Below are 25621 nucleotides of genomic sequence, written 5' to 3'. Positions count from 1 at the left end.
GTTCATCCTCCAAGTGTTACAGGACTTTCTTTGGTGGCTTTCAGTGTTGAGTTCTAATTTAATTCCCTTGGATCCTGTTTCTTGGCCTTTATTGTGCTCTTGTTGTTTTTCTATGTGTAGGACATGTTTAAGTATCTTTTGTCAGTCTGGTTTGGTGGTTCTAAAAGCTTGTATCTGAATAGGCCTTTCTTTTTGCATGTTTGGGAAATTCTCTGCTATGATTCTGTGAAATAAATTTCCTAAACCGTTAACTTCTGTCTCTAGGTGCTCCTCTACACCCATTACCCTCAGATTAGGCCTTCTGATGGTGCTTTCCAAATGTTAAATAGATATATCATATTTCTTGGATTTTTCTTGGATAGTTATACATTCTTTCTCTATAATATCTAAGCTGTCTTCAGTTCCCGAGATCCGATCTTCTACATGGTCTAACCAACTGTCAAGACTTTCTACTTTGTTTTTTATTTCTTTTCCTTCTAATTGTTTGGGTTTGCTGGCTTCAAATTCTTTGTTGCAGCTTTGTTTTAGGTCTTGTATGAACTTTACTTCCTTAATTTGGTGGTCAGTGTTTCTTCTCAAATCACTTAGTTGATTCATTATGGTTTCCTTGGACTCCCATTACTTTTCTTGGGCTCCATTGAGCATTCCCTTTGTGGTCTCCCTTAATTCATTCAGCTGTCTGCTCATGGATTCCATGAATGCCTTTATTGATCTTGCTCTATTCTCATCCTTCTCTCGCAAATCCTGTATTACTCTTTGAACAGCTTCCTCACAATCATGCAATTCCTGTCTTTCTCTTTGACTGATCTCAGCCTTCTCATGCAATTTCTGTATTTCTCTTTGACTGTTTTTAACCTGCTCACGCAATTCCTGTATTAATCTTTGAGTAGCTTCCTCATGCTCACAAGATTCCTGTATTAATCTTTGGTTTGCCCCCTCTCGCTCTCTATCTCGCTCACACTGAGTCTTTTGCTACCTTTCAATCTATTCATTCACCATGTATACCAGTAAAGCTTGTAGAGCTTTTTGGGTACTCTCTTCTGGATTATTCATTAATATTCTGTCACCTGATTATCATGAGTGGGAATTCATATACCCAGACTTGCCATTTTTTTGTGTTTTCTGGCTTGTTCTGCCCATTTGGTATGAAAGTAAACCAATTTTGTGCTAGACCACTATTTTAAGGCAAGCATCAACCGGAGTCCTGTAGTTGCACAGTCAAAATGGCTGCAGATACAATCTAGTACATCAGATACAATCTATTCATCATCAAACAACCATGGACTAATAGGGTAATAAAAGCAAAAAGGATTTGACACACCAGAAATTATTAGGTTTAGGGAGAATTGTGGAGAAAAATAGGATTAGAGGGATGTGGAGAGGTAAAAGAAGAGTGAATTTGGGCTGGGAAGGTGGCTCAGTGGTAGAGTGCTTGCCTTGCATGCCTGAGGCCCTGGGTTTGATTCCTCAGCACCACATAAGCAAAAAGAAAAAAGCTGGAAGTAGCGCTGTGGCTCAAGTGGTAGAGTGCTAGCCTTGAGCTGAAGAGCTGAGGGACAGCTCCCAGGCCCAGAGTTCAGGTCCCACGACTGGATCCCCCCCCCAAAAAAATTAAAAAATAAAAAGAAATCTGGTGGAAAAAAAAGAGTGAATTTAACCAAGTCCTAATCTCTGAGAGGGAAATGCATTGTACAGAATGATTGGAGAGAGATTTTTTTAAAAATAAAGAAAAAATGGATAAACAAAAATTTAAATCTAAGAAGTGAAACACTTAAAAATTATGTAACTTTAAAGAAATGATATGGAGAGAAGAAAAGGATAGGTTGAGAGGAGAGGAGGGATAGAAAGGAAACATGAAAAACTAAAAAATAAAAGAAAATTAAAATTAGTTAATTGAAAATTATACTGGTATAAAGAGATAATACTGCCATTAAAGAAATTAAGCCTAAGATTTTTTGAATCGAGTAATAAATTTCAGGATTAAGTATGTACACAATGGGGGATAAGGTCTAATAATTGACCACTGGTATGTATCTGGGGATGAGCAGAACAGCAATTATGTCAAACAAAAAGAAAGAGAGAGAGAAAGAAATGAAAACAATAAAAAAGGACCAAAAGGTCAAAAGAGATTAAACCCACACACACACATCAAAAATAAAAATTATGAGAAAAAATTAACATCAAACACTTTTAAAAATTGAAAAAAAGGTTAAAAAGAAGATTTCTTTTATTTGGGGATTTTTTTTGGGGGGATGATAAGACCCTGTATCTCTCCTGTGTCTATAACCTGTCTCTTGGTGGAGTCTCTGGTGTGCTTGTGGTGTTTAGTTTTCATTTTGCTTGACTGGTTTCTTAAGTCAGTTTTTTTTGTGCAGGCAGAAAAATGCTCTGCTTTACCCAGGATTTTGTGATCCTCTTCCCAGGCTATTCAGTGGGAGATATGCTTTGAATATCACCAAAGAGGAAGATGGCAGTTTCCTCCACTGTGTAAATGCCATGATGAGGTAGGGTTGGGGCCTTTCAGAAAATGGTAGCTTTTCCCTGAGGGGCAACTCCTGAAACACTCATGGAACCCATTCTCAGGGTTTTTTTTTTTTTTACTTAGTTTCAATTGTTTGTCTAGGCTGTTGTAGGGAGGGGCAGCCTCTGGCTCTATTTACCATGTGAAGGACATCACTCCACAGAGGCTCCACTGGCTTGGTGGGGTGACATTCTCCTGTGTGGAGCTGAGCCTGACAGGTCATGTCTACTTCCTGTGACCTACTAAATGACTCTTTTGTTTTCTTCCAAGGCCTGAATTGGAGCTAGCTGCTCAGCCCTGGGGAGGTCAGTAACATAGATGGAGATCTCTGGTAGTGGGGGAGGGGCGGCCTTCCCTCCTCTGATCCCTGAGAAGGAGTAAGGATGTCAGGATTCTACTCATGTAAGAGTGTTGGTTCCTGGGTCATCTCTGGTCTGTGATCTGCAGGATGAAGATATCTGCTCCTTGTCAGTTCTTGCTGGTGTTGAGTAGAATCTGCTCACCAGCCACGTCTGGGGCCTTTGTCATGGACCCTCTCTGTAGGTATGGTGGCTATAGCCACTGGCGCTGTACCTACTGCCACCTCAGCTGTGGCTACTGGCAAGTGCTCAGATCTGTCATCTTGCCTGGATTTTCCATCTTTGGCCAAACTCTCTGTACTGTGATGGCACACTTGGTGTGACTGGAACATTTAAACTGCTTTCTATGTAAGAGCTTGTTTACCCTCCAGCTTCTCCTCCTCCATCTTCCCCCAAAACCTCATGATTTTTTGAGTGTTTTTTTAGTGAAAAATGTTTTTGGTGTTTATATTTTGGTTTGGCATAAAATGAGCCTACTATTGTCTTAATTTAATAAAAAAAACTTTCTGATTCTATGACAGCATAAATTTTGTGGATAATGGTTAAGACTAGGTTGACTTTCTGAAAAAAAAATCACCACCCATAAAAGAGGAACAAAAAGAAAATAACATATGACAGGAAACATTAATCTTAATGGACTAATAGTCTGTCAGTTTGATTTAACTTTTAATCAAAAATTAAAGTAATACTTGATAATGTTTTATTAACATATTTAAATTTCTTCATTCTTGTCATTTAAGATTCACTTTATAAAGAAATTCAACAGGTGACAGTGTTTTTTCATGACTTTTCCAAAGAAATGATCATTTCATCATTATAGTGTATAGCACAATATACCCAGAAAGCATTTAAGGAAAATTTTTTTCCCATTCTTTGGTTTGCTTCAGTCTGTATTTAAAGCTGCATACCACATTTTACACACTTTATTGTCTGTCTTCTCATTTGAAACATTTCAATAAGTTTTCTTTCCCTAGTTTGTCAGCCAGCAAATCTTTATAAAACAACATGCTTTCATTCATTGTGCTTTCCAAAATATATCTTACAAATGCCAAAACGAAGCACAATCGGAAACATCTGTGGATTTTTCCACCTAGAGTACAAAGTAATCACTTTCCAAACTCCTTAGAACCAGCTGTTCACTGGCATTAATTGTGCTGTCACTTCCATGCTTTAAAACAACAGCATTTGACAATGGCGTACATTTTAATTGGTTTACCACATTTGGTTTGTTTTCAGCAAGGACTGTCTTCACGGAAGATGGTAATGGATGAGGTTTGTAATTATGTATTTTGAAAGGGCTCTAAGTTGTGGATATAGAATATCCATTTCAGTGACTAAATATTTAAATTAAATCCTATAATGGATACTCCTTCAATTTTCTGATTAAAGTGTTCTACAATCTAGATATTTTTTAAGGAAATATTGTAATTGTTTCCTTGGTGACAACGTAATTGGAAGACTTAAAATTTTCTTTTTTTTTATAGTGAAAACGCTGTGAGGGGTTACAATTACATGGGCAAGATAATGAGTACATTTCTTTTTTTTCTTTTTCTTTCTTTTTTTTTTTGGGGGGGGGGTCTGGTCTTGGGGCCTGGGCGCTGTCCCTCAGCTCTTCAGCTCAAGGCTAGTGCTCTACCACTTGAGCCACAGCACCACTTCTGGCTTTTTTCTTTTTGCTTATGTGGTGCTGACGAATCGAACCCAGGGCCTTGAGCATGCAAGGCAAGCGCTCTACCACTGAGCCACCTTCCTAGCCCATGAGTGCATTTCTTATCAAGCATTGTAGTCTCCTCCTTGGTTTCCCCTTCCCATCCCTTCCCTTCCCATCCTTCCACCCCCTCCCTCTCCACGCAATCCTCCTCCCCGCCCCCACCAAAGTTGTAAAGTTCGTTTTTCCATATAACGACTTGTACATCTCATTGTTCCAAAGGATCCAACTGTACCCCTATTTAAACGATTTGTTTTTTTCCTTCCCTTCCACAAATTATACCAACCTCAAATACAGTGAAAGCAGGGTTATGCCATGGGGGAGGGACATACAAAGCAACAAAGAAATAATCTTATAAATGTGTAGAAACAATCACCTGAAAGAAAAAAAAATTTGAATACATATATTAGGGTTCACTTCCCTAAAATCAACTTATCTGACCTTTTCTGCTTGACTCAGACATATAGTAGTTATTGCAAATAAGGGAAACCATGGGACCTAAGTTTCTTTGGTACCGGCTTACTTCACTTAATATGAATTTTTTTCTATGGAAGACTTAAAATTTTCATATACTATTGCCATCTTAAATGAAGTGAATGTACCTGGGTTTGCATACAGAACTTTTGGGACAGCATTAATGTTTGAATCTTTGATGGGATTTGATTGGGAATTGTGGCAGGCTTTCATGGTATGAGAAGAAAAAGGATCTGATTGGAATTTATAGCAATATCTAGTTGCTTCCACCCCTGGACAAGTCATTATCATTGGTGAAGATGTTGCCATTTGAATTTACAATGCCCCAGAAAGACCTATGTGTTAAAGAAAAATGACTTTCCATTTCCTCCCAGACTGTGGAGAATACCTGAATAGTTCTTCTGGAGATTAAGTTCTTCAGAATAAAACCTATGAGAACATGCACTCTCATCTTCTTTCTTTTCTCTTTTAATCATTCTAGGTCAAAAACATTTCTTTTTGTCATACTCCTCACCTTGACATTGTCTTGTCACAGGCCACCAAAACAATAAAACCGACTGAACATACACTGAAACCTTCAAACTTATAAATCTGAGTAAGCCTTTCTGTTTAATAAATGGACAATATCATTTATTATGGTAGGTTATAAAGCTAACACAGAAATCTAGTCTTTCTAACAATGTAGAGTATATAAAAATGCTTCATTATAAAATATCTAACTCCAAGTTATATTTTGTGTTTTTGTTTCTGTAGATCTTAAGGCTTAAACTCATGGCCTGACTGGTCGTTTTGTGTTCAAGGCCAGTGCTCTACCTAAAATCTGAACTGGAACTCTTTTCTCCTGGTGGTTAATTGGAAATAAGAATCTAATGAACTTTCCTATTCTGGCTGACCTATTCATGTTGCATACTTTATGTAATTCCAATTCTCAGCATTATATACATGTTCCAACTACAATATAAAAAACTTAAAATATACTAAGGATATTTGTAAAGTATAAAATGAGGGAAGAATTTTCATCCTTTAGAAATCTATGCAAAATCTATGCTAAACTATTGATATTTTACTGGACCTTTCCTGCAACCAGTTTGATATAGTTTAATACTTGTCACACAAACTTTCTCTGTATTCTACTGCATATATACTTTTTCACGTATGTTTGTATATGTATACATATATGTATCTATCTATATATGTTCCAATGTGCATCATCAGACTTGAAACTGCTTTGTTTTGCTATTCAGCAATGAACCTTGTCGGCTCATTCTGTGACAATATCTGTTCTCATTTTCATCATTCCTTTATTTACCAAATCATCAACCTTCTAAAATCAGCTTCATTTCTTGGGTAAGGTTACCAATCAGTCCAACAAATATCCACCCAGAGGCTTTTAATAAAGCAAGTTTTAAGGAAGAATATAACATGAAGTGACAACTACAGAAATTCCACAGAGACCTGACATCTTTCACATTTCTGTCTTCCTTCTCTTCTCATACTTCAGAAAGTATTGACTAACACTATAAATATACTGCAATTATAAGTTAAGGATCAGTGTTTTCTTTCCAACCTGAAGCCTTCTTTTCCATGATTCTTGACATAAACTTTTTGGAAGATTTTTTGGATTGTGATGGGATTCCACCCAAAACAAAGCCATGTATATCAAGAAAGTCAATGTTTTCAACACAGAGTACTAAACAAAAGAGGGAGAAAATTAAGGTTAGCTATATATGTTAAGCACAAATATAGGCAATATCAAGATATCTTGAAATTGTATACTTTTACTGGATAAAGTGGCTCAAACCTTTAATATTATCTACTTAGAAAACAGAGATTAGAGAATTGCAGTTCCAGGCAAGCCCAGACCAAAAAAAAAAAAAAAAAAAAAGGAAGTTTCAGAAACTCTAACCATTTGATGCGTGCTATGTGTTTTGCTTGTGTTAGGAGGACCACAGTCCAAGCAGACCCAGGAATAGTGATACTTACCTCAAAAGAAGCAATGAAGTTACAATCTGCAGGTATGGCAGTATTAGAGATACCAAAGTTGTAAAGTTCCTTTCATTGTTGCAATGGGTCTACCTGTATCCCTATTTAAACATTTTCCCCTTCCCCTCCACAAATTATGCCAACATCAAAAATGTGTGCTTATGTAAGAAATGCATGATTCTAAAATTTCATGACAATTCTTTTGAACTTACTTTTTTGTGGAATTGACTAAGAAAATAAATTACACCTTCTATATAAAAAATGTTCTGTGCTTAATCTGGCAGCCTATACACTAACATCAGAATGATACAGAGAAGATTAGCATGGCCCCTGCTCAAGGACGAGTTGAAAATTAGTGAAGCAATCCATGTTTTTACAACAACAAATGCTGGAGGGGATGGGGCCACCAGGGAACCCTACTGCATTCTTGGTGGGAGTGTAAAAGTCTTCAACCACTTTGGAAAGCAGTATGGAGTTTCCTCAAACGACTCCACATAAAGCTCCCCTATGACCCAGCAATCCCACTTTTGTTCATTTACCCAAAGGATCACAAACAAGACCATACTAAAACTACCAGCACAACTATGGTTATTGCAGCATTATTTACCATAGCTAAGATATGGAACCAACCCAGATGCCCCTCAGTAGATGAATGGATCAAGAAAACCTGGTAAATATATACAATTGCATGCTCTGCCTCCATCAGAAAGAATGACATTGCCCAATTTGTTAGGAAATGGAAAGATTTGGAAAAAAATTTTTAAGTGAAGTAAGCCAACTCCAAAGAAATATAGGTCCCATGGTTTCTCTTATTTTCAATAGCTAATATATGTCCGGGATTATCAGAAAATGTCTTAAGCTATGTGCATTTGACCAGATAAGATGATGTTAAGCTAAACGAACACCAAGATAGGTACACAAGTGATTCTATCTTGCTATTATTTCTAACATACTTATACTGTACAATGTGATTTTTTTTGTTCCTTTATATGTTCCTCAACCACGCTATAACCCCTTTTTTCACTGGATTTGAAGTTGGTGCGCCTACATCTTGTATATACCTTTCTCTAATTTGGGGAGAAGAAGAAAACAACAAAATGCTTAAATAGGGATATGGGTTGACCCATTGTAACAATGAGATGCACAAGACGTATGATGAAAAATGAATTTTACAATTTAGGTAGGGGAAGGAGAGAGGAGGAGTGGAGTGTACTTGTGGAGGTGGGAGAGAAGGGATGGTGGGGGAAAAATCAAGGAGGAGGTAACAATGCTTGTTAGGAAATGTACTCATTACCTTGCTCATGTAAATGTAACCCCTCTGTGCAGTATTTTTAAAATAAAAAATGTATAAAAATGTTCTGAGATTGAAGAGTTTATTTCCCTTATTTTATCCATATAATCTTGTTAACAAATAAATTAATGCAAAACACCGACACGAGGGTATTTTGAATAAATGTGTGTGTGTGTGTGTGTGCACACGGGTACACAAGTGTGTTGGAGTGCTCAGAATTTGAACTCAGGGCTTTAAGGTCTTGCTAGGCCTTTCCTCTCTAGATTGGTGAGCAACATCTGCACTCCTGGCTCTTTGCTAGTTCATTAAATTTTTTTGAAAAATAATCTCAAAAATAATTTTGCCCTGATTGGCTTCCAACTGTTATCCACAGATCTCAGCCTCCTGAGTAGATATCTCAAGTAAACAAGATTATGGGTGTGACCAACCAGCACAAGGTTTTCAGAATAATTTTAAAAGTAGAAGAAAATTTACTTCATGGGGGCCTGTTTTTATCATCTCCTACTTTTAAAGCACTTTGCTTTAAAAGAAAAGGTGAATTTATTAAATTAAATGTGAATTTATTTCTCTTTTGGATTCTTAAAAGACAGAAAGTGATGATATTTAAAAGTTTTGGTACTTTTTAAAAAGAAAAATGGAACTGTAGTACAGAAGAAATTTGGCTGTCTTTGAAACTCAATGTATAAGCTCAATTCTGTGCATGATAACGCAATGTTACCAACACAGTCTGTGTTGAAGACAAATTGTGACAGAAAACAATCATCATCGGCAATAATTGCTATGCTATTACTTCTTGAGCAATATTAATATTGAATTTAGAGTGTAAGAGAATGGTGAGATTTTACCTACCTTTTCTGAATTGCTGAAAGACTTTTGGAAACTTTGACTCATTTTTTTCCTCACTGTGTGTGTTTGGGCCATGCATTTAGTGCCTTTAATTACAATTTTTCCCAACACTTAAATGGTAATAATATTAGTATTATAGCAAATGTTATCTTAAGAATTAAGAGAATTAAAACTTGTGAAAAACTTAACATAAACTTCTATGAATGAGCTTTTGAGTTTAGCCAACAGTTTTTAAAATACTAAATAAAATGTATTACAGAAACCATTACATGAAGTGAGCAACCAGAAGTAATGTTATCTATTGACCATGCTCTGCTTCCAAGGAAGCCAGGAGGATAACTCTCATGCTGTAAATCAAACTGGTTATCTTATGTCTTGATAGTGTAAAAATATCAGGGACATTTATAAAGAAGGAATGTTGTAGACAGATGTGAAGTCCATATGAAAATGTACAAAACTGATAAAACGTAAGAGTATCTGAGCAGTGTATTTTGTTTTATATAATTTAAGGTACATCACAAAGATAGGGAAAACATAGAAAAATGAATTCTCTTTTTGAAATTCTATCATAGATCCTTAGCAGGATGAACTCTTTCCTCATTCTTGTAGAGGCATCATCAGATGAGAGGAACTCTTTTTTTTTTGTTTGTTTGTTTCCTTCCATTTATTCTACGGTTTGAAATCTGAACTACATGAGACTGAAAGAAACCAAAATTAGACATGCAGGATTTGGAAAGAGCAATCAACATAAAATAAATAAAGTATATAAAGCTTTGTAAAAGGTCTAACCAAATTAAGTAGTATAGTCTCAAGCATAAACAGAAATTGATTTAAGCAATATCATTTTATTGAAAAGTGAAAAATGTTAGGAGTTGCTTAATTTTTTCTTTCTACTATATTGAATTAAGTATTCATTTTGTATAGAGATATTAAAGATGAGATTAACAAGAAACTTGATTTAATATGGATGAAAGTTCTGAATAGCCCTGCTTTCCAAAAAGCCCTGAAAATCACCAGTGGGTTTACAAATTTGTGTTTAATACCACTTCTATGCTGGCTTAATGCTTTGTGAACAGAAGTCATTAGAGAAATGCAACTCAAAATTACTATGATACTACTTCATAACTATTATAACTCTTCTCAACAAAATCAAAGGAGTCAGGTGTGGTGGTAAAGGCTTGTAATTCCAAGCATTTAGGGGGTTGGAGTAAGAGGATTTGATTCTAAGGCCAGTCTGGGGTACTGCACATAGGAAAAACCTGCCCTTGGAAATACTCAGAAGGTAATAATGTTGTGAGAGTGTGGAGGAAAGGAAATTTTGTACTCTCTTGGTCAAAATACAGGTTAATATTCTCATTGTAGAAAGTAGTATGCAGTTTTCTTTCTTTCTTTCTTTCTTTCTTTCTTTCTTTCTTTCTTTCTTTCTTTCTTTCTTTCTTTCTTTCTTTCTTTCTTTTTGGGGGGTGGTCCGGTTGTGGAGCCTGAACTCTGGGCCTGGGCGCTGTCCCTCAGTTCTTCAGCTCAAGGCTAGCACACTACCACTTGAGCCACAGCACCACTTCTGGCTTTTTTCTTTTTGCTTATGTGGTGCTGAGGAATCAAACCCAGAGCCTCATGCATGCAAGGCAAGCGCTCTACCACTGAGCCACCTTCCCAGCCCCAAGAATGCAGTTTTCTAAAAAATTGCAAAGATGAAATATCATTTGAACCACTAATCATGTGATTATTTCTCTCTGGGTAGCTTGAGTTTTGTGTTTTACAGATACACTTCAGGATTTCTTTTTCATGAATCAAACATGGGAAAGAACTAAATGCAACCTCCCTTAATTCAAAAAAGAATAGAAGCTATATTTATTTGTATTACTGTGCATGAAAAATCCTGGAGATTTCTGGTTAATTCAGAGGGCCCCATGCAAAAATATAGGACAAGAGGAAAGTAAAACTGTTTTGAAAGTATAATAGGTTATCATTGATGAAAAGGTGTAGTGGTCATTTTTCCTTTTTTTTTTTTTTTTGTGCCAGTTGATCAGTGCAGGAGCAAGGCTGTACCCTGGAGCCCTTTCAATATCACCACGTGAACTTCCATTTATGTAGTCCTTGTGGGTGTGGGGCCTCTTCAGGGCACCCGTTGAGAAGTGGGGCCCCTCCCTTGTGGTGGATGTGCAGTGAAGGGATGTGGGTGTGCATGGTCCCTACCATTGCCAGATGAGCCCTGCCCACCCTGCCCACCTCCCTTCCCATTCTCACTTGTTCCATTTCACCCAGGATCTGGCAGCCATGGGGCTGGAGTTGAGTCCACTGCTGCCCTCTCCTCTGCCAGGTGTGCTGGTACTGGTCTTCGGTGGTCCTGGGTGCAAGTGCCATCCCAGTGAGACTCTGTTGTGGGGTCACTGCCTGCCCCCATGGGTGTGGGGTGGAGAACACCATGCTTGTACACTGCACAGTCCACAAGAGAAGGAAGGCTTGGTGGACAATTCACCCCCTTGGGGCCAGGCAGCCCAACCTTGGTTCAGACTTTAGGGCAGAATGGGGATTAGAGTCGTGTGCTGGCCCTTCTGCCAGCGTGCTTGTGACAGCTGTGGCAGCTGAGCACCCTGGAGCCCCTTCAGCATCCCCACGGACCTCCATTTTCTGGTCCCTGTGATCTCGGGTAAGGTGCCATCCCTGCATATGCCCATCAGTGCCAGAGGAGCATGGACTTGCAGTGCACCAGCTGCAGCACTGGGGGATCAAAGCCCCTTTGGCTTTGCTGTATAGCCTCCTCCATTGTCCTTCTGGTCCACATGGGCCCAGCTCTGGGTGCCATTCCGGGGATGCTCCCTTTGGCAGCAATGGGCTCATCCTCTACCCTCATTGGTATCCAAAGCAGGAATGGGTCTGGCCTTGGCAATGCAGGCCACACACATGGAAGGCAGGACTTGGGGTCTGCCCTGCCTTACCTCCTGGCTTTGGCACCTGAGGCTGGGTTGCTTGGTCTGGTCACTGATGGAGCTTTGTTGGATGCAGCCCACCACAACAAATACTGCACCTGCTGCAACAGCAGGGCGGTTTTCCAGACCCCCTCAGGGTCACCACAGGGACCTCTGATGGGTCTACATGAGCTGGGTGTGGGTGTCATCCCAGGACTCCCATTAGGAAGTGCCACTCTCCTTTGTAGTACTGGAAGTAAGAGATGCCACATATAATTTCTGCTTTCTAACATTTTCCTTCACTAAGATAAACAGAACAGGAAGATATAAATAAGTTTTATAAAAAGGAAACATATAACCTATATCACTTCTACCTGTTAAACATTGTAATATTTTTTATCCAGTAGGAATTCTTTCTGTACTGACTTATTTTACTTTTGAATGTAACGAATGTAATATTTTTGTGTGTATTTTACTATCCTAGTATAATTTCATTTGCACTTACATACAATTTTTTTTCAAATTCTGTGATTTTAGAGTGTGTTTTTTGGAGAAGAGTTTTGTTGTACTTTCATTTCAGTTTGCCATTATGGGCTTATAAACACATCAAATAAAATACATTCTTGCTAGTATCAAGTTCAATGATTTTGTAGACTAGAGACTCAAGGATATAGCATTATATATCATACAGTAATATGTATCAATTTGTTTATAACTGCTCCATAAAATAATTAGTAATTCAGTCAGCAGCCACTTCATCTGGCCCCTCTGATGAAGTAGGAGCCTTGTGGCAGCCTACCCAACACGGGTGCTTCTGGGCACCTCACCTGAGACTGTGGGAGAATATCAGGGTGTACCTGCTGTTGGACTAGGGAAGCTGCTGTGTGAATGACACAGTGCCACTGACCCACATATAATACCCACAAGCCCCATGGGCCTGGGCCCTAAGGATCAGCCCCTGAGAGCCCACACACACGGTGGGAGGGGGGACCCACCTAGGAAGGACTGCAGACAAAACAGAAGCCGCTCTGGGGATCAGCTTGTACAGTATCCTCCATGGAGTAGGGGACGATTGTTCTCAGCTGTGGGGAGAAGACAAGAAATACAGGCCCAGGTGGGGTGATGCCAACTTTTGTACTCAGGCTGGCAGGGAAACTTTCCTCCCGACACTCTCCTGCAGGCTCAGGATGCCCCTCCATGCTCCTTGTCCATGGAGTATCAGCCAGAGACACTCATGTCTGGTACTCTTGGCTGCTCTTTTGGGGTTTGTTAATTTACACAGAGAGCCCCAGCCTCAGACAGCAGAGTTATATTCTGGGTTTTGTAAAACTTTCTGCATCTGAGCATTTCCCAGTGTTTTGGTTTTTGTATTGTTTCTTATAAATGCTTTGTGAAATTTGTGTTTTAGGTGTTGAGGTACAGGAGGAAGAGCCAGATTATAAACATAGTTTCCTACAAGCCTTTCATCTAAAAAAGAAAATAGATTCTTTCTAAAAATGCCTATCAGGAAATGAATTTGAGAGAGGGAAAAAGGCAGTTTTCTCATGAGATCAAAATGTGCTAGTTTTATATGCATGTTTTATGCGTTCAAAATACAACTAAGTAATTCACCATCTAGGAACAATTGTCCAGACCTAAGAGTTAGGTGTCTTGGGAGCTAGAGGCAGGGTTTTTGTGAGGTTTATCCAAAGGAAGGGAAGAAAGTTAAAATCCATAGATTACTTTGTAGAATGAAAGTGGTAATACAAAATGAGAATCACAAAAATCCTCTCTGCTATTCAGGGTCTTTTATTCTTCCATATGAATTTTTGGATTGCTTCTTCTATTTCATTGAAAGTGAGATTGGGATATTGATATGTATCACATTGAATTTGGAAATAGCCTTTTTCAGTATTGCCATTTTCATGATGTTAATCTTCCCAATCTAGGAGCGTGGGAGGTTTCCCACTTCCTTAGTTCTGCTTTCATTTTCTTTTTCAGGTTTTTAAAGTTTCCATCATAGAGGTCCTTCACCTCTTAAGTTAACTCCTTGCTATTGTATTTTTTTGCGAATATTAAAAAGGTATTGCTTTCCTATTTTCAGCCTCACTCTTATCGTTATTGGAATACAGGAAAGCCATTGATTTCCGAGGGTTAATTTTATATTCTGCTAGTTTGCCAAAGTTTCTGATCAGCTCAAGTAACTTGGGAGTGGAGTCCATGAGGTTCTTTAAATACAAGATCATGTCATCTGCAAAGAGGAATAGTTTTACTTCATCTTTCCCTATTTGGATCCCCTTTAAGTTTGTATCTTGTCTTATTGCCCCAGCTAGCATTCTAATACTAATTTGAGAGGAGTGGACAGCGCAGACATCCTTATCTCATTCCTGAATTTATTTTAATTATTTATTTCATGCCCCAGTCGTGGGGCATGAATTCTGGGCCTGGACACTGTCCCGCCGCTCTTCAGCTCAAGGCTAGCGCTCTACCACTTGAGCCACAGCACCACTTCCGGCTTTTATTCTTATTACTTATGTGGTGCTGAGACATGGAACCCAGAGCCTCATGCATGCAAGGCAAGCACTCTACCACTGAGCCACATTCCCAGCCCCTCATTCCTGAATTTATAAGAAATGATTTTAACTTTTTGCCATTAACTATAATGCTGACTGTAGGTTTTCAATCCTTAGCAGAAAGAACAGTGCTGAAGCAATATCAGTTCCAGATGTCAAACTCGACTAAAAAGCCACAGTCATAAGAACAGCTTGATAATGGCACAACAACAAACCTGAGGACCAATGGAAAAGGACTGAAGACTCAGAAATGAATCCACTGACCAATAGCCACCTAATCTTTGAAAAGGGAGCTAAAAAAATAGAGTGGAAAAAAGATAGCCTTTTCTGTAAATGGTGTTGGCAAAATTGGTTAAACAACTGTTAAACTAACACATTTTCAATGTTAAAGGCTGGAACAAAATCTACCAAGCAAACGGCCCTCATAAACAGGCGGGAGTTGCAATCCTAATATCAGATAAAATAGACTTCAAATTAAAAATCGTGAGAAGAGATAAAGAAGGTCACTACATACTAATTAAAGGATCTCTCCTTCAGGAGGATATTACAATTCTAAACATCTATTCGCCAAACAATGGAGCACCCAAATTTATCAAAGAAACACTACTTTCCCTCAAATCCCATATAGATCCAAAGACATTAATTGTTGGGGATTTTAACACACCACTCTCCCCACTAGATAGATCAACTCGGCAAAAACTCAACAGAGAAACCGCAGATCTAAACAGCTGCATAGATCAACTAGACTTAACAGACATTTACCGAACATTTCACCCAGCAGCATCAGAATACAAGTTCTTCTCAGCAGCACATGGAACCTTTTCTAAAATAGACCACATTTTGGGCCACAAAGCAAACTTGTCTAAATTCAGAAACATTGAAGTTATACCCTGCATTCTCTCTGACCACAAGGGAATAAAATTAGAACTCAACACCAAAAGCCACCAAAGAAAGTCCGGTATCACATGGAGGCTGAACAACACACTACTGAATCATGAGTGGGTCATGGAAGAGATTAGAAAGGAAATTCAAATGTTCATGCTATTCAACAAAAATGAACACACAAATTACCAGCTCCTCTGGGACACAGCAAAGGGAGTACTCAGAGGCAAGTTTAGAGCTCTGAGCTCCTACATCAACAAATTGGAGAGATCTGAAACTAGCAATTTAATGACACATTTAAACCTCCTTGAAAAAGAGCAGCAAGATAAACCCCAATCCAGTAGACGGAAAGAAATAATCAAAATTAAATCAGAATTAAATGAATTAGAATCCAAAAAAACTATAGAAAGAATCAACAAAACAAAGAGTTGGTTCTTTGAAAAACTTAACAAAATTGACAGACCCTTAGCAAATCTTATCAAAAAAAGAAGAGAACACACCGAAATTAATAGTCAGAGATGAGAATGGAAACATCACCACGGAAACAACCAAGATTCAGAACATTATAAGGGAATACTTCTCAAAACTTTATGCTAATAAGTTCGACAACTTGACAGAAATGGACCTCTTCCTAGCAAATATTGACATGCCAAAACTAAACCAAGATGAGTTAAACTATCTTAACAGGCCCATATCAAGCATTGAAATAGAAACAGCAATAAGAGACCTCCCAGCTAAGAAAAGTCCAGGACCAGATGGTTTTACAAGGCCTTCAAAGCAGAGCTCACACCAATTCTCCTCCAACTCTTCAATGAAATTGAAAGAGAAAGCTCACTACCGAACACATTCTATGAAGCCATCATAACCCTCATCCAAAAACCAGGCAGGGACTCATCAAAGAAAGAGAACTATAGACCCATTTCTTTGATGAACATTGATGCAAAACTTCTCAACAAAATTTTGGCCAATCGACTTCAACAATTCATCCAAAAAATCATACACCATGATCAAACAGGATTCATTTCAGGGATGCAAAGCTGGTTCAATATACGCAAATCAATTAATATTATTCACCACATCAACAGGAGCAAGAACAAGAACCACATGGTTATCTCAATAGACGCAGAAAAAGCATTCGACAAGATCCAACACCCCTTTATGATGAAGGTTTTGGAAAAATTAAGAATCCATGGAACATTCCTCAATACAATAAAGGCTGTATATGACAAACCTACAGTCAGCATTATACTCAATGGTGAAAAACTAAAGCCATTTCCTCTTAACTCAGGAACAAGAGAAGGATGCCCACTCTCTCCACTTCTCTTCAATCTAGTATTAGAATGCCTAGCTACAGCAATAAGAAAAGATGCAGACATAAAGGGGATCCAAAGAGGGAAAGAAGAAATAAAACTCTCCCTCTTTGCAGATGACATGATCTTGTATTTAAAGAATCCCATAGACTCCACTCCCAAATTACTCAAGCTGATTCAAAACTTTGGCAAAGTAGCAGGGTATAAAATAACCCCCAAAAATCAATGGCTTTTCTGTATGCCAACAATGAGAAAAGTGTGGCTGAAATTAGGAAAGCAACTCCATTTGTAATAGCCCCACAAAAAATAAAATACTTGGAATTAACTTAACCAAAGAAGTGAAGGACCTCTATGATGAAAACTTTAAAATCTTGAAAAAGGAAATCAACAGAGAACTTAAAAAATGGCAAAACCTCCCATGCTCCTGGATTGGCAAGATTAACATCGTGAAAATGGCAATACTTCCCAAGGCTATCTACAAATTCAATGCAATACCTATCAAAATTCCACCCTCATTCTTCAAGGAAATAGAAGAGGCAATCCAAAAATTCATATGGAACAATAAAAGACCCCGAATAGCAAAAACACTTCTCAACGGAAAGAACACTGCTGGAGGAATATCAATACCAAATTTCAAACTCTACTATAAAGCCATAGTAATCAAAACAGCTTGGTATTGGCATAAGAACAGACCTCAGGACCAATGAAATAGAATTGAAAACCCAGAAATGAACCTACAGACCTATAGCCATCTAATCTTCGATAAGGAAGCTAAAAAAATAGAATGGAAGAAAGACAGCCTCTTCAGTAAATGGTGCTGGCAAAACTGGTTAACTACATGTAGAAAACTAAAGCTAGATCCTTATATATCACCCTGCACCAGAATCAACTCCAAATGGATCAAAGACCTTGAACTCAAAGCAGACACTCTGAAAACATTACAGGATGGAATAGGAGAAACCCTAGGTCTCCTTGGCTCAGGCCGAAATTTTCTGAATAGAGACCCGGAAACACAACAAATCAAAGAAAGGTTGGACAAATGGGATTGCATAAGGTTGCAGAGCTTCTGCAGGGCAAATGACATAGCTAGTAAGATCAATAGAAAGCCCACCTATTGGGAGAAGATCTTTACTAGCCATACAATGGACAACGGTCTCATATCTAAAATACACTTGGAACTCAAAAAATTAAACCACCCAACAACAAATCCTCAAAGAAACAACTGCCCAATAAATAAGTGGGCGAAAGAATTAAAGAGAAGCTTCTCTGAAGAAGAAAGGATGGCCAAAAGACACATGAAGAAATGTTCAACATCCCTAGCCATAAAAGAAATGCAAATCAAAACAACATTGAGATATCACCTCACTCCAGTTAGAACAGCAAAAATCAAGAACTCTAACAACAGATGCTGGAGTGGATGTGGACAGAAAGGAACCTTACTTCATTGTTGGTGGGAATGTAAACTTGTTCAACCACTTTGGAAAGCAGTATGGAGGTTCCTGAAAAGACTTCACATAGATCTCCCCTATGATCCAGCAATCGCACTTTTGGGCATTTACCCAAATGTATACAAACAAGACCACACTAAAGCTACCAGCACAACTATGTTTATTGCAGCATTATTTACCATAGCTAAGACATGGAACCAACCCAGAAGCCCCTCAGTAGATGAATGGATCAAGAAAATGTGGTATATATACACAATGGAATTCTATGCCTCCATGAGAAAGAATGACATTTCCCCATTTGTTAGGAAATGGAAAGGCTTGGAAAAAATTATATTAAGTGAAGTAAGCCAGGCCCAAAGAAGCATAGGTCCCATGGTTTCCCTTATTTGCAATATCTAGTATAGGTATGAGTCAAGCGGAAAAGGTCAGATAATGTGATGTTAGGAAAACGAACCCTTAAATATGTATTTTAATGTTTTCGTTTCTTTCATGTATGTGTTTCTAACGCATTTATAAGATTATTTCTTTGTTGCTTTGTATGTCCCTCCCCCACAGTGTAACCCCCGCTTTCACTTTATTTGATGTCAGTATAACATGTGGAGGAGATGGGGACAAACAAGTCGTTTAAGGATTCAGGTGGACCTGTTGCAACAAGGAGAACTACAAAATGTCATGTCAAAGCAAGCTTTACAATGTCGGTGTGGGGGGGGGAGGGGGTATGATTGGGTGGGGGGGAGGGGGGAGGCTGTGAAGGGAGGTGAAGGGTAAACAAAGGAGGAGGCTGCAATGCTTGGTAAGAAATGTATGCATTATCCTGCCAATGTAATTGTAACCCCTCTGTACAGTATGTTCTGAAATAAAATAAAATTATATTAAAAAAAAAAAAACTAAACTAGATCCGTATATATTGCCCTGCACCAGAATCAACTCCAAATGGACAGAAGACCTCAAAATAAAAGCAGACACCGTGAAAACATTACATGAAGGAATTGGAGAAACTCTAGGGCTCTTTAGCACACACCAAAATTTTCTTAATAGAAAACAAGAAAAAAAACAAATCAAAGAAAGGTTGGGCAAATGGGATTGCTTGAAACCGCAGAGCTTCTGCAAGGCAAAGGTCAATGCTAACAAGAACTGTAGACAGCCCACGTACTGGGAGAAGATCTTCATGAGTCATAAAATGGACAAGGTCTTATATCTAAAATATACTTAGGACTCAAAAAATTAAATTCCCCAACAACAAATCATCAAAGAAACAACTGCCGGATAACTCAATGGGCTAAAGACTTAAAGAGAGATTTCTCTGAAGAGGAAATGAAAATGCCCATTAGACACATGAAGAAATGCTCAACTTTTCTAGCCATAAAAGAAATGCAAATCAGACAGCATTGAGATCGCACATCATTCCAGTTAGAATGTCTATAATCAAGAAATGTAATTACCAGTTGTTTAAAGATACAGGTGGACCTGTTGCAACAATGAGAAGTACAAGTTGTCATGTCCAAAACGAGCTTTACAACGGGGGGGGGGGGGAGGAGAAGGATTGGTATTGGGGGGAGGGGGGAAGCTGGGAAGGGATGTGAAGGGTAAACAAAGGAGGAGGCTGCAATGCTTGGTAAGAAATGTACGCATTATCCTGCCCATGTAATTGTAACCCCTCTGTACAGTATGTTCACAAATAAAATTAAATTAAATTTTAAAAAAGAAATGTAATTATTACAGATGCTGGCGGGAACCCTACTGCATTGTTAGTGGGAGTGTAAACTTGTTCAACGACTTTGGAAAGCAGTATGGAAATTCTTCAAAAGACTCCACTTAGAGCTCCCTATGACCCAGCAATCCCACCTTTGGGCATTTACCCAAATGATCACAAACAAGGTCATTTTACCAGCACAACCATGTTTGTTGCAGCATTACTCACTGTAGTTATGATATGGAACCAAACCCGATTCCCCTCAGTAGATGAATGGATCTAGAAAATGTGACACACACACACACACACACACACACACACACACACACACACACACACACACACACACACACACACACAATGGAATTCTATGCCTCCATTAGAAGGAATGACAATGCCCCATTTGTTAGGAAATGGAAAGGCTTGTTAAAAATTATATTAAGTGAAGTAAGCCAGGCCCAGAGAAACATAGGTCCCATACTTTCCCTTATTTGCAAGGACTAGTACATGTCTAGGACAAGCAGAAAAGATAAAAAGTTATGTTATTATGACCACATAAAATGATGTTAAGTGAAAGATACCCCAAATCAGTCTTGGTTTTGTTTTTAATATACTTATAATGCAGTATGTGATTCTTTTGTAGGTTCATCTCCCCACGGTATAATCCCTGTTTTCACTGTATTTGATTCCAATGTTCTGCATCTTCTATATTTACTTTTGTGATTTGGGGAGTGGAAGGATATAACAAAATGCTTAAATGGGACTGCAGGTTGACCCATTGTGATGAAGAGATGTACAGGACACTATGTAGAAAATGAATTTACAATGTCAGGCAGGGATTGAGGAGGAAGGAGTTGGAGAGGTGGGGAGGGAAGGGATGGTAGGGGAAAAACCAAGGAGGAGGTAACAATGCTCGATAGGAAATGTACTCATTACCCTACTCATGTAACTGAACCCCCTCTGTACAGTATTTTTACAATAAAATATATTTAAAAATCTCTGCCTGTTGTAGATTTCCAGTGATGCCCTCGGCATTGAATTTTTTGCCTTTCCTGGCTGTGGTTAGGTCCACCTGCCCAGTGGATCAGTAGTCTTCAAGGCATCTTGTTCCTGAAATGGGACTTGGATTATCCAGTGGTGGTTGGAACCGGGCCAAGGACAGTGCAAAATCCAATTCCAGGGCTTGGCTTCTTCATTCCCCATGCAACTAGGATTGCAAGCAGGATTTCTCTGAATTTGACTCCAGAAAACAATCACTGAACCAAAAGGCAAGGCCCCCAAACACCTATCCTCCTCCCCCCATTCCCTGTTTTGTCCCTCCTTGGGAAAGTACAAAATAATTTCGCAGGTTTTGGCAAAGACACAAATTGCCCACCACCTCCCCTGGTAAACTAGGTTTCAAGTCACTAAGTCATGTAAACGGATAATGCGGCACTCATTATTCTGGACAACCTCTTCAGATTGTTTGATGCTTTAATTTTTTTTGTTGTTGTTGTTGGTAGGGGGCCTGAACTTTGGGTCTGGGCACTGTCCCTGAGCTCTTCAGCTCAAGGCTATATCACTTGAGCCACAGCACCACTTCCAGTTTTTTCTGCTTATGTGGTGCAGAGGAATTGAAACCAGGACCTCATTCATGCAAGACAAGCACTCTACTACTGAGTCTCCTTCCCATCCCTAATGCTTTAATTTTTTTTAAATTTCTTTTTGTCAGTCTTGGGGCTTGAACTCAGGGACTGGGTTTTAACATATCCCTGAGTTCTTCAGCTCAAGAGAAGCCCTCTTCCACTTGAGACACAGTGCCACTTCCTGTTTGGAGATAAGTGTCTCACAGACTTTCCTGCCAGGGTTTGCTTTGAACCATGAATTTTTAAATTATATTTCTTCCAGGTGTTTATTGGAACATTACAGTTTTTCTGGAATTTAAAGTTTTCTGTAAACATTTGTCTTCAAGTAATTCAACAGCATTAAATATTACATTTACAAGCTATCCTGTAGCACATCCATTTTGAAATTATTATGTTAAGATGAAATTCTTATTCTTTGTAGAAAAAAAACCATTAAACTCCAAATGAGAACATGCTAATTTCAGCTTCGTTGAGTCTCCTTCCTCTTTTTTTTTCTCTCCAGTATCTTTTCTTGTTTTGGAACAAGTGTCATGGACTGTCCAACCATTCAAAAGGAAGTTTATTCCATTAATTTAATAGAAAAGAATCCAATCTTCCTGCATCTCAGGGCAACTTTAGGTATAATGTTAATCTGATAATTCACATCATTTAATTTTCAGTCATTTTGATAATTTTTTTGTTAAACCATTCATTAAACAGCTACCAAAAAGCAAGAATAAAAATAATGTTCTGCTTTCTAAAAGGTTTAAAAAGCTAAGTAATTCAACAAAACACATTCTATTCTTCCAAGATTCCATGGTGAAAAATTTCTCTTTCATCATAGCCCTTACCACTGACCCCTTCCCATCAAACTTGCAGCTTTCTTCAGTTGTTTTGTTCCAGCTTTCATTTTGGTACTAGCATCAGTAATCTCCTTGTAGTATTTGACAATGAAATTCCATTTGTTGTTAGAGAGCTCAATTCATATTGCCAAAGGCAGCCTCATGAGCATAACATTGAACATAAAATATTGAATATCATTAATGTGATCATATGCAACTATTTCATAAATTAATATAAATACCACACAAAGATGCATCTTCATATAATTTTTAAAATGCAAAGTAGTTACATATCTATGTCAAAAAATAATTCAGATCACTAGTAGAAGGGACTAAGCTAAACCTATTGCATCATCCCCAATATCTTTGTAAAACTTTTTCTCATTAACTTTCACCTTAGGGCTTTCTTTTCCTAGCAACAAGTTGTCAGTTGATATCCTTGGATATTAGTCACCTCTGAGTAACCTCATTTCTTTCCACCGCCAATAAGTCCCTTGTGTTAAATACCTGAGGAAGAATGTCCCAATGTGCCTGCAAGAGGAGTACCCAAGTCGACTGTCTGTGCCCACTCTTCCCTTGTTTTGTTTGGGAATGTGGTATCAGAGACAAGGGTGTCAGGGGTCAAGTGGCTGGAACAATGGTGTTATGAATTATGGGTAGCAGAAAAGAGTAGCAGAGACTAGGATACCAGGGAAAGGGTAATTGTGACTGTAATAACTGAGTTGAAGTGGCAGGAAATTGGGTAGCAGCAACAGCTTTGCAAGGGTTGGGGTAGCTAATACAGGCATCCAGAAGAGTTTAGCAGGGACAAGAAAGCATAGACAAAGTGAAAGAGTAAAAGTTGTGAGGGATTGTGGGGCACAATCAGGGTAAAAAGGTCATGAGTGTGCAAACTGGGTAGTTAGTACTATGGTAGAAGCAATTGGCATGGTGGACTGATGTAGTGCAGAGCTCTGGGTTTGCCTCTCCACTTTTAGCTCTTAGATCTTTAGGGAAACTACCTCTAACAGCTCAGCTCATTATCAGCTTTTTTTTTTTTTTTTTTTTTGTTGGTCATGGGCTTGAACTCTGGGTCTGAGTGCTGTCCCTCACCTCTTCAGCTCAATGCGAGTGCTTTACCACTAGAGCTACATTGCCACTTCCGGTTTTCTGGTGGTTTATTGAAGATAAGAGTTTCACAGACTTTCCTGCCCAGGCTGGCTTTGAACCTCGATCCTCAGATCTCAGCCTCCTGAGTAGCTAGGATTACAGGTGTGAGGCACCGGCGCCCAGTGAGAAGTGAATGTTTCTACTGTATCATTGCTAAATATTTTTGGATAGATACCTAATCCTATTTTCACTGGGTTTTGTTGCATTGTGTTTTTGCTTTAATGAGGGACCTCCATATAGATTTTCAGAGCAATTACAACAGTTTGAAGATAACCTATAATATGTGGATATTAGATCAAAATTTAAATATATCAATGAACATATACAGGACTATTATATATAGTTTATAATTTGAAGAAATTTTAAGAAGGCAACAGTTGGGGGAAAAGAAAATTTTATAAGCTTAATAACAAACATACAGACATGGAAAAATACAAAAACAGGTGCAATAATTAGTGCTAATAGTAACAAAACATTTTCCTCAAGTTTTAAAAATGAAACTATTAAAATAATACTTAACATAAAATAAATATGCCTTGGAAGAAAATGTACCATAGACATAGTTTTCCCCATAATTTGTTTTATTTTTATAACAAATGGATTAAAAGAAAATGTAATTACTTGTCTGAAGATGATAACACTTTCTAGTGTCATTGATAGAATCCAGCAAAGGAAAGTAACAGAAAAGTAGAGTGTAAGAACAACCTGGCTATGAAGATACTCAGAACTTTGTGAATGTGCTACATTTTCCTCATCAAAATAGAGCTAGGACAGTACCTTTGAACAGAACACTTGTAATGTAGTCAGAGCAGCTGAGTTACTAATTAGGTAGTAATTTATTACTTTTATTCCCTAATCTTATGATGTGATTCCCAAATGATGTGAGTGATCCTAGATTTTCTGAGCAGTTTTTTCACCCAAAGTTTCTAATTCCTCCCCCTTCTGATGATTCTTCTGCTACTCTCACTTCTCCTTGTTTCTGAATCAACTCCTATGACCATTTTGTTCATGAGAAAGAGCTGGAGAAATGTGAGGATGGCCTGGAGTCTGAGGTAACATCCACTCCAGCTTGAAGGATCTGGTGAAGGACCTACACCTGGCCTCAGAATCAGATATTAATTGAACTCTTTGGAAATGGAGTAACTCACCCCCCCCCAAGCAGAATCTGTAATTCCTTGGCTTTCTCTGAAGAGATTTGGTACTAGGGCACAATTCAGAGAATGAGCTTTCCCACCACCCACCACAGCCTTGTCAGGAGGAACAGGTTCAAAACTAAAAGTGGCCTCAGCTCCCACAGAGCCAGTCAGAAGCCAAGAGATCACACTTTTCTCCTCATTAGGGATCTTCTGGTAGGAATAGAGTCTGGGAAAAGTCTAAGATGGAAATAAGTGAGACTGGACCTATGTAGGACACAAAAGAATGACCCTCTCTTTGACTACAAGTGAGTTTTGTACTGAGACATGACAACTTCCTTCATATATGAAAATTCACTAGGTGTTATCTCACCACCACTTTGCAGGAGGTCAGTTTCCCCAAAGAAGAAGTTGTTAAATGTTGTGACTGCCAGTTTGCTCTCTGGGCTCTTGTCTCTCCCACCCCTTCCCATGCCAGGAATGCATTGCTTCTTTCAGGCACTCAACTACTTGTCCTGACTCCTAGGCAGGAATACTGTAGGCTATTATTTGGCTAACCTCTTGCATTTGAGGTAGAATAAGCCTAGGCTCTGCTTATGCCAATAGGTAGATGCAAGAAGCTGAGTATAAGCTCATATTTGTACAGAAAAACAATCATATTGAAAAAATTAAATGAAATTAATAGTTGAGTGATTTAGGGTTTCTACCCACTAAATTTAGTTAATTTTAGTAACACACCTAGAACAATGGATTAAGAAGAGAACAGTGAAGTAAGTTCAAAAATAAGATGGAAAAGACACACCATAGCCATAACAGGAGATGAAAATGTGAAGGAACTATTGGCATAGTTCCATTTACTATCTTAGGAGTGACCTTGGATAGGAGGCTTTTAGAATAATATCTAAAACAGAGCTACT

At 38.4% G+C, this 25621-nt stretch overlaps 1 non-coding gene across 1 annotated transcript; it reads left to right on the top strand.

Annotated features, from left to right (window-relative positions):
- The first annotated feature begins 7313 nt into the window (after positions 1–7313).
- Positions 7314–7420, top strand: LOC138808564 (U6 spliceosomal RNA). The gene has a single exon (XR_011366506.1). It is a non-coding gene; the product is annotated as a U6 spliceosomal RNA (small nuclear RNA).
- The last annotated feature ends 18201 nt before the right edge of the window (positions 7421–25621 follow it).

This window comes from Dipodomys merriami, unplaced genomic scaffold (genome assembly GCF_024711535.1).
Source record: "Dipodomys merriami isolate MVZ:Mamm:240054 unplaced genomic scaffold, mDipMer1.0.p SCAF_455, whole genome shotgun sequence".
In the NCBI taxonomy this organism is placed as follows: Eukaryota; Metazoa; Chordata; class Mammalia; order Rodentia; family Heteromyidae; genus Dipodomys; species Dipodomys merriami.
Note: the sequence above shows the minus strand (reverse complement) of the source record. Positions and strands in the feature narration are given on the sequence as shown.